Consider the following 18,218-nt stretch of genomic DNA (forward strand, 5'->3'; position numbering starts at 1 on the left):
GAAGGACAGACAGTGCAATCTGTCACAAAGCCCGTGAGCGCCGAACAGTCTGTTGTTTACCGGGCGCTCGGGTTCAGCACATCGCGGATCAGGTGGACAGATTATTGGGTGGGCTGGGGAAGACCCAGCTGTCATGATACACGTGGGTACCAATGACATAGGCAGAGGAAGATGGAGAGTCCTAAACGATTTCAGGGACTTAGGAGCTAAGTTGAGGAATAGGACCTCCAAGGTAGTATTTTCCGAAATACTACCTGTACCTCGAGCCACACCAGAGAGGCAGTGGGAGATTAGGGAAGGAAACAAGTGGCTGAGGAGCTGGTGTAGTAAGGAGGGTTTTGGGTTCCTGGAGAACTGGGCAGACTTCTCAGTCAGCCACTAGTGATGTCGCGAACCTAAAATTCGCCGTTCGCGAACGGCGAACGCGAACATCGGCAAATGTTCGCGAACCGGCGAACCGGGCGAACCGCCATAGACTTCAATAGGCAGGCGAATTTTAAAACACACAGGGACTCTTTCTGGCCACAATAGTGATGGAAAACTTGTTTCAAGGGGACTAACACCTGGACTGTGGCATGCCGAAGAGGGATCACGCAAAAAAAAGTTCTTAAAAATTATAATTTTTTGATAGAGAGCCAATTATTGGAAAAATTAAAAAAAAATAAAAATAAAAAATTTCTTTGGATTTAGCATCTGGGGGGTCTAAAAAGTGTACCTGTCAAGTTTCAGCTCTGTAGCATGTCCAGAACCCCTAAAAAACAGCATTTTTCTTATATTTACAGGAATACGGCTTCTCTGCGGCTGGCTTTTTCTCTTGCAGGCATTTAGCGGGCATTTTTTTAGGCAGGCATGTCATTTTTTGTATTTAGTGTCTGGGGGGTCTAAAAAGTGTACCTGTCAAGTTTCAGCTCTGTAGCATGTCCAGAACCCCTAAAAAACAGCATTTTTCTTATATTTACAGGAATACGGCTTCTCTGCGGCTGGCTTTTTCTCTTGCAGGCATTTAGCGGGCATTTTTTTAGGCAGGCATGTCATTTTTTGTATTTAGTGTCTGGAGGGTCTAAAAAGTGTACCTGTCAAGTTTCAGCTCTGTAGCATGTCCAGAACCCCTAAAAAACAGCATTTTTCTTATATTTTCAGGAATATGGCTTCTCTGCGGCTGGCTTTTTCTCTTGCAGGCATTTAGCGGGCATTTTTTTAGGCAGGCATGTCATTTTTTGTATTTAGTGTCTGGAGGGTCTAAAAAGTGTACCTGTCAAGTTTCAGCTCTGTAGCATGTCCAGAACCCCTAAAAAACAGCATTTTTCTTATATTTTCAGGAATATGGCTTCTCTGCGGCTGGCTTTTTCTCTTGCAGGCATTTAGCGGGCATTTTTTTAGGCAGGCATGTCATTTTTTGTATTTAGTGTCTGGAGGGTCTAAAAAGTGTACCTGTCAAGTTTCAGCTCTGTAGCATGTCCAGAACCCCTAAAAAACAGCATTTTTCTTATATTTTCAGGAATACGGCTTCTCTGAGGCTGGCTTTTTCTCTTGCAGGCATTTAGCGGGCATTTTTTTAGGCAGGCATGTCATTTTTTGTATTTAGTGTCTGGAGGGTCTAAAAAGTGTACCTGTCAAGTTTCAGCTCTGTAGCATGTCCAGAACCCCTAAAAAACAGCATTTTTCTTATATTTTCAGGAATATGGCTTCTCTGCGGCTGGCTTTTGCTCTTGCAGGCATTTAGCGGGCATTTTTTTAGGCAGGCATGTCATTTTTTGTATTTAGTGTCTGGAGGGTCTAAAAAGTGTACCTGTCAAGTTTCAGCTCTGTAGCATGTCCAGAACCCCTAAAAAACAGCATTTTTCTTATATTTTCAGGAATACGGCTTCTCTGCGGCTGGCTTTTTCTCTTGCAGGCATTTAGCGGGCATTTTTTAAGGCAGGCATGTCATTTTTTGTATTTAGTGTCTGGGGGGTCTAAAAAGTGTACCTGTCAAGTTTCAGCTCTGTAGCATGTCCAGAACCCCTAAAAAACAGCATTTTTCTTATATTTTCAGGAATATGGCTTCTCTGCGGCTGGCTTTTTCTTTTTTTACTTTGCAAGCTGCTGTGCCACCTTATATATCAGTGGTGGGTGGGCAGTGGCACAGTACACTCTCTGTGGACCTGACAGCAGTCACTGGCACCCAGGCAACTGCAATTTAAAAAAATATATATTTTTTTTTACTTTGCAAGCTGCTGTGCCACCTTATATATCAGTGGTGGGTGGGCAGTGGCACAGTACACTCTCTGTGGACCTGACAGCAGTCACTGGCACCCAGGCAACTGCAATTTAAAAAAAATATATATTTTCTTTTTACTTTGCAAGCTGCTGTGCCACCTTATATATCAGTGGTGGGTGGGCACACAGTGGCACTGCAGTGGGCAAAGTACACTCTGTGGACCTGACAGTCACTGGCAGCCCAGGCAACTGCAATAATAAAAAATATTTTTTTTTTTTCAATTTATTGCAACAAGATGCTGTGCCACCGTATATATATCAGTGGTGGGCAGTGCACTGCAGTGGGTACAGTACACTCTGTGGACCTGACACAGCACTCACTGCAATTATGACAGAGGAAAAAAAAAATATTTTTTAAAATACAAGGTACTGTGCCTGTGCCACCTGAAATGAGTGTGGTGTGCACACAGTACAGTCTGTGGTAGGTCTGTGGCCTCTCACACACAGCGGGCAGGCAACTGCAGTCACAGTGTACAATATATATATATATATATATATATATATATATATATATATATATATATATATATATATATAGAAAAAACTCTATTACCTTACCAGCCCTTAAAAGGGCTTTTGGGGACGCTATATATATATATATGTATATATATAAATAAAAAAAAAAACCTCAATTACCAGCCCTTAAAAGGGCTTTTGGGGACACTAGATAGATAGATATATATATATATATATATATATATATAAAAAAATTACACAAATACCAGCCCTTAGAAGGGCTTTTTGGGGTGCTGTCCTTACAGCAGTAGTGGACCAAGAACACTGCAAGACCAGGAACACTGACTAACTGTCCCTAGCTTAACAGCAGCAGCAGCAGCAGCAGCAGCAGCAGCAGCTCTCTCCCTACTCTCACTACACACACTGCTTCAGAATGATCTAAGATGGATGCTGCCCTTGCTTATTTATAGGAGGTGGGAGGGTGTGGGAGGGAGGTATGCTGATTGGCAGAGATGTATAGTAACGAAGTAGAACTACTTAAGTACTGTACTTAAGTACCGAAATGCGGTATCTGTACTTTCCTAAAGTAGAATTTTTTTCTCCTACTTCTACTTTTACTTCACTACATTTTTCCGATGATTTCGATACTTCTACTCCGATATTTTTTTTTTGTGCTGCATCGTTACTCGTTACTTTTAAAAAAATTACCACTGCCAGAACAGTAGATGGCAGGTTGCATAAAGCTCCAAAAAATGTGTATAATGTCATTCATTTGTAAATCAGCGCATACGAAAATAAAGGCAGTGTATAATAAAAGCTGCTATACCAAATCTTTCCAATAAAAAGAAAATATGAAACAAACAAAGGTGCTACAGCGGCAGCGCTTAAAGTGCATCAAGAAACAAACTACTAACAAACACAACTTGGCTGTGCGAATAAAGTGCCTGTGCAATCTATATAATATCATCGTTGCCCCCAGTGTGCCCTGCCCACACTTCGAGTCCACACAGTATCAAAAAAAACAACAGTGCTAAAGCCTAAATGCATTGAAAATAATTATTCCCACAATGTAGTAACAGTAAATTCAATTCATATAAAAATAAAATATGAAAATAAAATCACAATAAAATAAGTTATGAAATAATAAGTTAGGTGACTTAGGGTCAGGTCAGGTGCGTGCAACAAGTTGAAGTGTGTAAGATTAAAGATAAGATTGCTTTAGGTGATGAACTTCTTGGCGGCCCTGGCAGGATGACGGGGACACCCGCCATTTCTGGAGCCGAGCCACTGTGATTTCCCAACATGTGACAAAGTGACAGCCAGGAGATCTAGTGTAGTGCTCAGCTCAACAATACCGGTCCGCTTTTATATATAAAAATGAAATAAATATACATACTGACTCACAATTTAGTAGTAGTAGTAGTAGGTAGTAGCGTGTAGCAGGCAGCACAACTCAATTCAATCAATCCCACAGCTTCGCTCGCGCCGCGGCCCGCGGAATCACTGTCGTCATCATGATCATCAAGTTAAGAGACCGCACTGGAGGAGCCGTGCTGCCACTTCCCGCTTGAGGTCTCTCCGCCTCTAAACGTGATGTGTCACTCAGACTCCACCCCTTAGGGCCCTTACTGAGTCTGAGAGGAGTTGTGACGTGGAAGCAGGACTCGGAGCATTTTCTTTGGCATCTCTCTCATCTTCTTCTTCTATGAGGTGAGGTGAGTGAGGTGGACCGTGGAGAGACTGAGAGGGCCTAATCCTTGCCATCTGCCACCATGGCAATGTGCCATTTGAGAATCAAATATCAATATAAAATATATATATTATATTAATATACACACACACACGGGCACGGCCTGGGCCGGCCCGGGTCATGGGCGGCTGGGTGGCTTTTTTGAACCAAGATGACGATGATGGCTATGATGATTATTTATCCGATCATCCATGGTCCATGGACTCACCTGGACCATAAGTGTGTTGTGTGTGTGTGGGTGAGGTGGACTGGTGCCTGTGCTTCCTGCGGCCTCCCTCTGCCTGTGCGGCTGTGCCCGCACTGCAGTGGCCACTGGCAGTGGCACAGGCACTTGACTTGAGCAAAGCAAATGAGCACTAGTGTGAAGGAGTCAGGACTCAGGACAGGTGGTGGAAGCATGTTCTGACAAGTTCTTATAATGAAAATAATATATATAGACAGGTTTTTGAACCAGTGCAGTGCCAGTGCTGCTCCTAAGGTGAGACTGAGAGAGACAGAGAGAGAGGCTATCCAGTCCACCACTTTACTTGAGCAGATCACAGAAGAAAGGTGGAAGCATCTGACAGCAAGTGACAGCACTTCTTAGATTGCACACTGGAATTCAGTTATGGACTTTTCCTTATAAAGTTTAGTTTACACACTTAATCTTGCACCTAACTTATTCACAATCACAACTTATTTTATTGTGGTATTGTCATATAATATATTTTATATGAATTAAATTTACATTGTGGGAATAATTTGCACTGCATTTAGCACAGACATGTCACTTTATTTTTGATACTGTGGACGATTAATCTGATTTTGAATACAAGAAGAATATATATTATTATTATATAATTGCATTTGCAGGTACTTTATTAGCATTTTTAGCACAGCCACTTTGTTAGTAGTTTTTGATGCATTTTTCACTTTTTAAGCGTTGTAGGTTAAGGTTTGTGATTGTGAAGCTGGCCTGGCACATCATCATCCATCATCAAGCGAATCAAATCAATCCGCGGATTCCGTGATTAGACTGCGCATGCTCATTCTGCCTCAGCTGAAAAGATGGACGAACCAAAAACACCACCTTCCACCCCTGGCCCTTCAACTTCAAGTGATCTGCCTGGCTGTGAGAGTGAGGAAGCTCATGAAGGAGACCACCCCTGGCCCTACTTAGAGTCGATGTTCTCATATGTCGGTGTGAAAGACAAGTCATATAGAATGAGGTGCTTACTCTGCCGCCCGAAAGGTTGTGAAATACTGGCCTTCAAAAATTCACCGTCGAATTTGAAGAAACATATCAAGGTAAGTTACAATTTTTTACAAATATCAAAATCACACCAGCTTGAGCTATCAGCTGTAACTGTAAGCCCTTTAGCGTAGCGATTAGCGAGTTAGCGACATGCTTAACGTTAACGCGTTAACTAGCTGTCATAAATTTCATAAAGGCTATGACGCAGCGTTGAATCGTGTTTTTGACCCATCCAGTAAGATTTAATCTTACATTATGTTAAAAAAATCATACAAGTTTTTTTGGTCACATTAAAAAAGTTCATATATAAAGACACAAACAACAAGGCGTCTAAAAACAACACAGATAAATGAAGGAATGGAATACTTTCATCATGACTACCACAAAGGGACACACAGTGGAGTGCCTATGTGTAGATTTCTTGCCCTGTTGCTGCCTATTGGCATTGGCATTGCCCAACATGTTTCGCGGTATCTTCTCCGCTTCCGCTTCGTAAGGGCCAAGGGGTCTTATCATGTTAACAGAGACTTTTTCCTCCTACGTCCTTCCTAAACAAACAGAGAGCTTGCATTCAAAGCAAAGATCTATCAAAGGAATATAGATAAGTTAGAAAAATAATATAAGAGAGCAATATATCAAAAAAGCCACTGACCAAAAAGAAGGTCAGAGCCGTTCAGCCTGGTAATAATGTAAAGTAAAGCATAGCATAACATCATTTATTTTATTTATACTGTCATCATTATAGCTTGATGGTCCTATGTATGTTGGACTGAAATGGACGGTACAGTAACTAAAGCATAATATTGGAAATGTGTTGCATTTAATGATTTAATAATTAAAACACCTATATTAAAGTGTATCAAACTTGTAATGTTAAGGGATCATAGGACCAGTCCAGGACCAGGAGAGAAAGAGAACTTTCCTCCAAAATAGAAAGATATGTTCATGATATATATTCATATTCAATTCATTTGCCTCTATTTGCAGTTGATCATCCCTTGTTAAACAAAACAGGTGCAAGCAGAAAAATATATGTTAAGTAACTAGTTATTAAGTTAAGTACTGTCTTGTGTCTTGTTTCCCCTTTCCATCATGGCTGCTATATGGTTACGTTACGCAGCGCTGGTGAGTGTGACTGGTCAGATGCGCCCATAACCATAATAACCCGGCCGGAATGGCTCTCCATTCCGAATTTCCGGGTGCTGATTGGCTGAGCGGGGGGTGTGGAGATGTCCATCATCTGCCTCCCCGCCTGCCGTCGTACAGACAGTCAGCTGCGCTAGCCATCTGCGCATGCGCATTATGGGTCCGGGTCCGGCCGCGTCACACGCCGATGGGCGTGAGCGGCCGGACAGGACTCGGAGTCCTATAAAATGTCGGCAGATGCCTGTCAGCCAGCCTCGGCCACGACTACACAGACATTAGCACAGCAGGCTCCACGGACGGCCCAGGACGGGACGGAGGAGGTGGTTAAACTACTTGGTAAAAAATGCATTCGGGGTGACGGGGTCCACACTCTTGCTATCCTATCATGATGTCAGGCACTCTCTTTCTTGTGGCTCATTTAACTTTTATATGACTCTCTTTTCTTTGCAGTGAGCCCAGCATGGTAGTCTGACCATGTGGTCCCGTCCGGGCCGTCCGTGGCTTCCACAGTGTGTGTTTCTGTTTGTGACCTGCTGCTGGTCTTCCTTTTCTAATTGACCAGTTTTTTTTTGAGGCACCTCTCTTTGGCTCTTTACCATCCCTCCTTCCTTCCCTGCCCTGGTGAGTCTTTGTCTGCAGTGTGCTCACTGCTGAGCCTGAGTCTGACTGAGTGCTGCTGACTGGACTGTCTGCTGATATTATTATATAACAGTACTTTTTTACTGTGTGTGTAAAAATAATATATATATACATATATTTTTCTGCTTGCACCTGCTTTTGTTTAGCAAGGGATGCGAGGCAAACATAATGATCATGATGAACATATCTTTCTATTTATTTTTACAATATGGAGGAAAGTTCTCTCTCTCCTGGTCCTGGTCCTTATATCCCTTATTCCCTTTTAATTTTACAATTGTTTGATGTCTGCAGAGTGCAGACTGTGCAGCACTGCACATTTTAATATATATGTTTTGAATCGATTAAATGCATATTTAGTAACACTTTTCCAATATGCTTAGTTACTTTCTGACTGCCATTTGTCCATTTCTTACTCCAACATAGGACTCCCATGTCCGTCTAGGAGGCGTTTCCGCTCAGTTTTGGTGGTTGCCTCCCCCTCCTGCCCGGCCTGGACCATCTTCTTGGCTAAGTCGTCGTCGTGGGGCCACCTTCCTTCGCAGGAATGTCATCACCAGCTATGTATGTATAAATGTCATGTTATTGCTGCTATAAATAAATCTATCTATCAAAGAAATAGATAAGTTAGAAAAATAATATAAGAACAAATCAAAAAGCCACTGACCAAAAGAAGGTCAGAGAGGTAATGTAAAGGCGTCAAGCATAGCAGTGCTATGCATGCTTGATGCCTGACCTTCTTTTGGTGAGTGGCTTTTTGATATATTGTTGTTATATTATTTTTCTCTAACTTATCTATTTCTTTGATAGATTTATTTGAATGCATTATGCAACTAGCTCTCTCTTTAGATGTTTAGGAACTCTCTGTTAACATAAGACCCCTATACGAAGTGGACAAGATACCGCAAAGCATGTTGGGCAAGAAATCTACACATTAGGCACTGTGTCCTTGTGGTATCATGAGAGTATTCCTTCATATGTGTTGTTTTTAGACACCTTGTTTGTGTCTTACTTACTCTTTCTGAACTTTCTTAATATATTGTTGTGAGTGAGAGTGACCAAATAAACTTATATGATTTTTTAACATAATGTAGCCTTAGTGTACCCAGAAAGTCCTCATGCCTCCTCCTCCCTTTTCCTTTCTACAATTGATTTTAGGACCTAGGTACTTCTTTATTGGGTATTTGTCATTATGACACCCCAATTAGTACTAGGATTTAACTTGGTGTACTGCAGTAATTTCAGGTTATTTATAAAATTATATATAAAATTATATATGACAATGTGTAGAAAAATTCCCTAAAAAATATTTTAGCCTAGTTTAGACTGGAGTGAGGTGAAAACAGGAAAAAAAGTGCAAAGTAAGTTGGCTAGCTGTTAATTTTATTCAATTATATGGTAGAAAATTAGACTATTAGTCAAAATAAACTTTTGGTGATGAAATCAAAGTGCTGAGTGCTGACTGACAACAAACAAAGCATCTCAAATTGTCTGCTCTGCATGCATCTCAAGTGGTCTTCTTCGCGCACTCATGTTTCTCATCATGAACCATGCTTGTTGTATCAAGTGTTAGGCCTACAGGGTTTTGCAGCAAGAATGCAGAGAAGTACTAAAGCAGAATCCATGAAGGATCTTTGCTTATGGGGGTTTCTTGCTTAGTTTTTTGTATATCGAATTATGGTGGATAAGTATAACTGACTTTAATTGAATTATTTTTGCTTTTTATTAATAGTGTGGGTTATACACTCACCTAGCTATGTTGCTCAGTCACGTAAAACTTTATAATTCTGTGAAGGTAAAACAATATATTTTTTGGTCTCTTTTCAGAGCAAGCATGACTGCCACTTGAATAGATACGAGGAACTCACATCTGCAAAGCGAAAGAAGAAGACACCGATTCCCTCCCCTTCCATCAAGCAGCCGACATTAATGGGTAGCTGGAGCACAATGCCTCAGAGATCCATTGACAAGGCAATCATGAAGTATGTTGTCCGAGGACTTCAGCCTTTCAACATTGTAGAGCAAGCAGCTTTCCGCGATTTTGTGTTAGACCTGGTACCAAATACCAAAATAATGACAAGAATCACACTCACATCTATGATTGATGATGCTGCCAAACAGATGAAGATCAAGATTATTGAGGCCATGCAAACTGTTGACCACATCGCGACAACCACTGACTGCTGGTCAGCCAGGCGGCGTAGTTTCATTGGGGTCACAGCTCACTGGCTGGACCCGGAAAGTTTAAAAAGGTGCTCAGTGGCCCTGGCCTGTAAAAGATTAAGAGGCTCTCACACTTTCGACCTTCTGGCAAATGCACTTAATGATATCCATGCTGAGTATGACATTCGAGGGAAGATAGTCAGAACAACCACGGACAATGGCTCCAACTTCATTAAAGCCTTCAAACTCTTCGGTGAAGATGGAAATGCTGGTGCTCTAGTTGAGGTGGAGGAGGAGGAGGAGGAAGAAGCAGACAAAGATGAGGAGGAGGTCGAGTTTGTCGATGTATCTTCACTTTTGGATGAGGATGATGGTTTTGAGTTCCAGCTCCCGAAGCACCAGCGGTGTGCATGCCACATTCTTAACCTAATAGCCACTGCCGATGCCAGCAAAGCAGTGTCCAATGAGGCGTACAAGAAATTATACTACTCAACATTTGCCAAGTGCAATGCACTTTGGAATAAGTGTTCAAGATCCTCAACAGCAGCTGAAATTGTGGAAGATGCTTGCTCCCTCCAGCTCGTGCGACCAAATGCAACAAGGTGGAACTCTGTCTTCATGGCTGTGGAGAGACTGCTCAGGATAGTGAAAGAAAAGGGAGAGGCAACAATGAGAGTTTTCTGCACAGATTTGAAGGTTCCAATGTAAGTTTAAAAATGGTTTATGGTACTCTTTCTGTTCAAACTCAATTCTGGTCCATATTGTCTACTTGTACAACATTTAATTGAATGGTTAACATTGAACGATGTACCAAATTCATTGCATGATAATCACCACATCCAATCATGTAGCAATGCTGTTTTTTGTTTCTTATTGTTTATATGTTCTTGTCTTCTTCATAGGTTTAATCCAGCTGAACTCACATTCTTGTCTGAGTATTCTGCTGTCATGTCTCCAGTCGCCCAAGCAACTAACATTTTGCAAGCTGAAACCAATGTCCAGATGGGGTGGCTGCTCCCAACCGTCAAGCTCCTGAAAATCAAGCTGAACAGGATCAAGATGCCTCTGAAGTATTGCAAGCCACTTGTGGATGCCTTGCAGGTGGGCATTCAGAATCGCTTTGGCCCTATGATGGAAGACCCAGAGCTGGTGGCCGCTGCTATTCTGCTTCCAAAATTCAGGACAAATTGGACACAGGAGGAGGAGACAATCAAAATGGGTAAGATATATAGTGTAGTATGGGTGAATTATTGTGTATTTTTTGTGCAATCACAAATTTACATACCATACAGCAGTACAGCTCAAATATTGGGGGATTACTTTTAATTTTTTTTTTTTTTATATGAAAACAAACACACATGAGCTTGTCCTGCATAGAAGTTATTGCAAACATACCAGGGCATTATGATGTTAGAGTGAGAAATGATGTGGTAGTATGGGAGACTTCCTCTTTAGCATAGCGGTATCATGGCATTGGCAGCCAAGCCTTCCTGTCTAAGGTCTGCCACCAGGCTGTAAATGCTGCAAAAGGCTTTTTGTTTAAGGGAATTATTTGAATTATAAAGTCGCCACTATTATTTCCATTAAAATCATCTACCGACAATGTCATCATGTCAAATCTGTGTTTACTTTCATGGGTTGAAACTCTTATTATTGTATAAGTTCCACAATAATTCTATATAAATCAAACTTAAGCAAGAAACCCCATAACCAAAGATCCTTCATGTATTCTGCTTTAGTACTTCTCTGCAATTACTTGCAAAACCCCTTAGGCCTAACTTCATACAACCAACCATGCATCTCATTCATGAGGAGGAGTGCGCGAAGAGTAGACCACTTGATGCAGACAAGTTGAGATGCTTTGTTGTCAGCACTTTGATTTCATTATTTTGACTAATAGTCTAATTTTCTACCATATACAATTGAATAAAATGAACAGCTAGCTAAGCTAACACACTCTTATATTTCAGGAATGGAATATATCAAACGAAGTATTGAAGACCCCTCGTTGCACTGTACAGAGGTCAACAGGTCCAGCTCATCTGATGAAGACGACTTCTTTTCTGGCATGCAGGGTTCGAAGGCACAAGACAGTGCCAAACAGCTAGATGCGTACTTGTCATGTTCAGCAGATAACATGGACTTGCTCAAGTCTTTTCCAGCTGTGTGCAAGTTGTCTGTTAAGTTAAACACACCTCTTCCAGCATCAGCAGCCTGCGAGAGGCTTTTTAGTATTGCAGGATTAGTCTTTAGCCCTAGAAGAGCGAGACTGACTAGTTCCAATTTTGAAAACCAACTACTTTTGAGGATAAACCAAAGATTTCTAACTTAAACTGGTATGCATTAAGCAGTCATATAAATATATTTAAGAAGGGAATAAGCTGTGGAGAAAAAAAACACAAGCAGGGAAGAGAGGGTAGGGATGCTTTAAAGGGGCATATTTGATCTGCTTTTGTTTAAGCTCAATGTTTTGCTCTAATCACTTTTGTTGTTGCATAAGAAATACTTGAATGTGGCCTACTGGCCTTTGAGATCTTTTAGTTGCCCTAACAAGTTGAGGATGAAAAGAAAATGCGTAACTTCCAAAAATGACTGCTTTATGCACACTGCAGGGAATAAGCTGTGGAGAAATAAATGTGAATATTAAGGGTGCGCTGCTGGCTGCTGATGCTGATATGTAAAAAAGCTGCAACCAGGACAAAAATAAATGAATCTGTGATAAATTAAATATATGGTGCACTAAATCGTATATAAAGCAATATACAATATATTCCAATAATGGAACAGTGTATGAAATGAAAGTCCAAAATATTGTGAATCTTGAAATATGTGACAAAACAAGATGAATATATTTTCAAAGGTGCAGGAATCAAACAGGACCTATTCCAAATAGGTGCAGACTCCCACCACCTTGTGGATTTCCCCCTTACCCGGCAGATGAAGGTAAGTGCAAAATAATATCCAAAATAGATCCAGTGAAACAAAATTGCAAAACCTGTGCTCTTAACTTTCAGTGAAAAAAACAAAATCAGCCTCTTACCAGAAAAAATGTCTATGTACGCTTGTGACTCTCCTTGGTTGGGAGCAGGGCCGGCCTTTGGGGTGTGCGAGCTGTGCGGCCGCACAGGGCGCCATGGGCAAAAGGGGCGCCGTGCGGCCATCGCAGCTCGTACATGATCAGGCAGCACAGTGGGAGGTAAGCGGCGACCGCGGCATGGAGAGAGTTAACACAGGCCACGACCGCCGCTTACCTTCCACTGTGCGGCTGTGCCTGTGTCTTCTATAGCTGCAGGGCTGAGTGCCCGCCACTGACAGATCCCCTCCTCTCCAGGCCAGGGACGCCAGAGGAGAGATCGTCGGCTCCCCCTCCTCCCGCCCCTTCTCCTCCTCCTCCCGCCCCTTCTCGTGGTAAGCCTCCATACTAAGGTAAGTAAACTCTCTCCTGCATCAAATGTAAGGGGGGGCTCTGTGTGGGGGTCTCGGATGTAAAGGGGGCTTTGTGTGGGGGGGTCTTTGGTGTGGGGGGTCTCTGATGTAAGGGGGCTCTGTGTGGGGGGTCTCTGATGTAAGGGGGGCTCTGTGTGGGGGGTCTCTGATGTAAAGGGGGCTTTGTGTGGGGGGTCTCTGATGTGTGGGGGTCTCTGATGTAAGGGGGCTCTGTGTGGTGGGTCTCTGATGTGGGGGGTCTCTGATGTAAAGGGGGCTTTGTGTGGGGGGTCTCTGATGTAAGGGGGCGCTGTGTGGGGGGTCTTTGATGTAAGGGGGCTCTGTGTGGGGGCCTGGGGTCTCTGATGTAAGGGGGGCTCTGTGTGGGGGGTCTCTGATGTAAAGGGGGCTTTGTGTGGGGGGTCTCTGATGTGTGGGGGTCTCTGATGTAAGGGGGCTCTGTGTGGTGGGTCTCTGATGTGGGGGGTCTCTGATGTAAAGGGGGCTTTGTGTGGGGGGTCTCTGATGTAAGGGGGCGCTGTGTGGGGGGTCTTTGATGTAAGGGGGCTCTGTGTGGGGGCCTGGGGTCTCTGGTGTAAGGGGGCTCTGTGTGGGGGTCTCTGATGTAAGGAGGCTCTGTGTGGGGGTCTCTGATGTGTGGGGGTCTCTGATGTAAGGGGGCTCTGTGTGGGGGGTCTCTGATGTAAGGGGGACTCTGTGTGGTAGAGCTCTGATGTGGGGGGCTCTGATGTAAGGGGAGCTCTGTGGGGGGCTCTGATGTAAGGGTGGCTCTGTGGGGATGGTCTCTGATGTAAGGGGGCTCTGTATTGGGGTCTCTGATGTAAGGGGGGCTTTATGTGAGGGGTCTCTAAAGTAAGGGGGCTTTGTGTGGGCATGGTCTCTGATGTAAGGGGGCTCTGTGTTGGGGTCCCTGATGTGTGGGGGTCTCTGTAAGGGGGCTCTGTGTGGAGGGTCTCTGATGTAAGGGGGACTCTGTGTGGGAGGGCTCTGATGTGGGGGGCTCTGATGTAAGGGGAGCTCTGTGTGGAGGGGCTCTGATGTAAGGGGAGCTCTGTGGGGGGCTCTATGGGGGGCTCTGATGTAAGGGTGGCTCTGTGGGGATGGTCTCTGATGTAAGGGGGCTCTGTATTGGGGTCTCTGATGTAAGGGGGGCTTTATGTGAGGGGTCTCTAAAGTAAGGGGGCTTTGTGTGGGCATGGTCTCTGATGTAAGGGGGCTCTGTGTTGGGGTCCCTGATGTGTGGGGGTCTCTGTAAGGGGGCTCTGTGTGGAGGGTCTCTGATGTAAGGGGGACTCTGTGTGGGAGGGCTCTGATGTGGGGGGCTCTGATGTAAGGGGAGCTCTGTGTGGAGGGGCTCTGATGTAAGGGGAGCTCTGTGGGGGGCTCTATGGGGGGCTCTGATGTAAGGGTGGCTCTGTGGGGATGGTCTCTGATGTAAGGGGGTTCTGTATTGGGGTCTCTGATGTAAGGGGGGCTTTGTGTGAGGGGTCTCTAAAGTAAGGGGCTTTGTGTGGGGATGGTCTCTGATGTAAGGGGGCTCTGTGTTGGGGTCTCTGATGTAAAGGGGGCTCTTTGTGTGGGCTGGGGGGTCTCTGCTGTAAGGGTGATCTGTGTGGGGGGTCTCTGATGTAAGTGGGGCCTCTATGGGGGGTTTCTGAACTCTCTGTTGTAAGGGGGCTCCGTTGGGGGGTTTCTGTTGTAAGGGGGGCTCCGTTGGGGGGTCTCTGATGTAAGGGGGGTCTCTAATGTAAGGGGGGCCAAGTTTGTAGTGATCATAAAAAAGAAAAGTCAAATGAAGTGCAAGAAAAAATGTGCAGGGCGCTGGTGGGGGCGCCACAGGATCAGCTCGCACAGGCCGCTTGTCTTGAACACCTAAGGCCGGCCCTGGTTGGGAGGTTCACTTCTTTCTTTCCCATTAACAGCAGATATGAAATTATATTCATCTTTTGTCACATATGAATATGATATATATATTTGAAGATTCACAATATTTTGAACTTTTTATTGACTTAGATTTCATACACTCTTCCTTTATTTCATTATTGGAATATATTGTTGTATATCACATTGGTTTATATATGATTTTGTGCACCAATAAGCTGTGGAGAAAAAAAAAACAGGCAGGGAAGAGAAGGAGGGATGCTTTAAAAGGGGAAGGGAGGGACTTTATCTGTTTTTGTTTATAAAAAGTTACAGCCTAAGGAATTGTGATTGTCCTTTAGGTTAATCATTTGAATAAATCATTTGAAGTAATAAAAACAAATATTATGTTCAAACTTTTGACTTCTTTCTTTAATAACTACATAACACAGTACTTCTACTTCTACTTTCAGTACTTGAGTAGAATTTTTTTTTCAAAACTACTTGTACTTTTTACTTTTTCTACTTAAGTAGCAATTTTTTGGAAAAAAACTACTTGCAATACTTAAGTAGAAAAAATGTTGAATACTTTTGTACTTCCACTTAAGTAACTTTTTCTGTGAGCACTTCCACTTCTACTTAAGTAACTTTTTGATCGAGTACTTGTACTTTTACTCAAGTAGAAATTTTGAGTACTTTATACAAGTCTGCTGATTGGCTGGAAATGTGCCTGCTGACTGTAAAGTTCAGGGTCAAAGTTTGCCTCAATGATGTCTTATGGGGGGCGGACCGAACATCGCATATGTTCGCCGGCAGCGGCGAACGCGAACATGCTAAGTTCGCCGGGAACTGTTCGCCGGCGAACAGTTCTATACATCTCTATCAGCCACCAGCTCTTTGGTAGGGACGGATTGCACCTAAATGGGGAGGGTGCATCCGTACTGGGTGAGAAGATGGCCATAAAGTTAGAGGGGCTTTTAAACTAGGTGATGGGGGGGGGGTTACCGATGTAGAATTTGCCAGTGTAGAGCAAGATTCAGAGGGCACAAATGGGGACATAAGCGGTAGGGTGTTCAGAGCTTCTAAACCCAGGGTGGGTATGGGGGAAAATCTCAAAAGCAGCCTATAAACATCAAATGAGGATATATGTTACCGGTCAAAATTACGAGGTTTATATACCAATGCCAGAAGCCTGACCAACAAGATGGGAGAGCTGGAGCTGCTGATGTTTGAGGAGGACTTAGATTTTGTGGGGATAATAGAGACTTGGTTTGACAGCTCTCATGACTGGATGGCGACCATTCAGGGGTATTCCCTTTATCGCAGAGATAGAGAAGGTAAAAAAGGGGGAGGGATATGTCTGTATATTAAGAACAGTGTACAGGTAAATATGAGGGATGATATTAATAATGTAGCTATGGACAAGGTAGAATCCCTATGGGTAGAACTTCAAAGGGAAGGCACTGTGGGGAAGGTAATATTGGACGTATGCTATAGGCCCCCCAAAAAGAGGGAGGAGGGGGAGGCAGACCTCCTTTTACAGATAGGATTGGCAGCAAGGATGGGAAATGTCATTATAATGGGGGGACTTTAATTATCCAGATATAGACTGGGCAGAAGGAACCGCGCATTCAGCCAAGGCTCGGCAGTTCCTAAATGTTTTGCAGGACAATTTCATGGGTCAGATGGTGAATGCACCGACAAGAAACAATGCGGTACTTGACCTACTGATTACCAACAATACAGACCTGCTCACGGATATAGAAATACGGGGCAACTTAGGAAACAGTGACCATAGGTCAATTAGTTTCAGTATTAATCATAGTAATAGGAAACATAAGGGTAATATAAGAACACTGAATTTCAAAAGAGCCAATTTCCCAAAACTACGTTCTCTGCTAGAAAATATCAAATGGGATAGAACCCTGGGAACGAAGAACACGGGGGAAAAATGGGAGTGCTTCAAGAGCATACTTAACAAAGGGATTGGCCAGTGCATTCCAAAGGGAAATAAATTTAAAAGAGCAAAACTAAACCCTGGGTGGCTAAACTCCAACATAAAAATGCATATTAATGCTAAAGAAAAGGCCTTCAAAAAAATACAAGACTGAGGGGTCATTGGCAGCATTCAAGCATTACAAAGAGTGTAATAAGAAATGCAAACACGAAATCAAGGCGGCTAAAATAGAACACGAGAGACATATAGCGGAAGAAAGTAAAAAGAACCCCAAAAAATTATTTAACCACTTGCCGACCGCCGCACGACTATTTACTGCGGCGGTCAGCCCCTCACAGGCAAAGCGACGTAGGACTATGTCGCTAGCCTGTAAGACTCTAGGGAGTGAGCGCGAGCCACTCCCGCTCAGTCACGGACCCCCCCGCGCGTGTGCCCAGTGGACTCGCGATTGTCCGTTACACCGGGAGAAAGTCAGGCGGCTAATGTAAACAAAGCCGCCTGTCATTCTTCCCTGTGTAAGAATGGAGATCATACGGTTCTGCTATGTAGGACCGTTGATCTCTGTTCTTACACAACAAGCCACATCCAATCACAGTTAGAAGCATGCCCCTAGGGACACACTAAACCCCTTCCTCTCAAAAAAAGTTAACCCCTTCACTGCCAGTGTCATTTTTACAGTAACAGTGCATATGTATAGCACTGATTACTGTAGTAATGTCACTGGTAACCCCAAAAGTGTCAAAATGTCAGTCAAGGGTCCGATCTGTCCGCCGCAATGTCGTAGTCCCGCAAAAAAAAAAAAATCGCAGATCGCCGCCATTACTCGTTAAAAAAGAAAAAAACAACAAAAATGACAAAAATCTTTCCCTTAGTTAGTAAACGCAATAACTTTTGCACAAACCACTCAAAATACGCTTTTTGCTATTTTTTTTTATCAAACATAGCATAAAACAAATTGGCCTAAAATGTTAAAAAATTTTGATTTTTACATTTTTTTTGGGGGAATTTCATTTAAAAAAATGTGAAAAATATTGTTATTTTTGCAAAATTGACGCTCTTTTTTTGTTTATAGCGCATGATCAAAAAATTGCACAGGTGATCAAATACCACCAAAAGAAAGCTCTGTTTGTGGGAAAAAAAGGACGTCAAATTCGTTTAGGTATAGCGTCGCACAACCACGCAATTGTCCGTTAAAGTCACGCAGTGCCGAATCGCAAAATAGGCCCTGGTCAGGAAGGGGGTAAAATCTTCCGGGGCTTAAGTGGTTAAGTATATAAACAGTAAGAAAGCGAGGCCAGAACACATTGGCC

Source organism: Pelophylax lessonae, assembly GCF_965119305.1.
Source record: "Pelophylax lessonae genome assembly, chromosome: 12".
NCBI classification, from domain to species: Eukaryota; Metazoa; Chordata; class Amphibia; order Anura; family Ranidae; genus Pelophylax; species Pelophylax lessonae.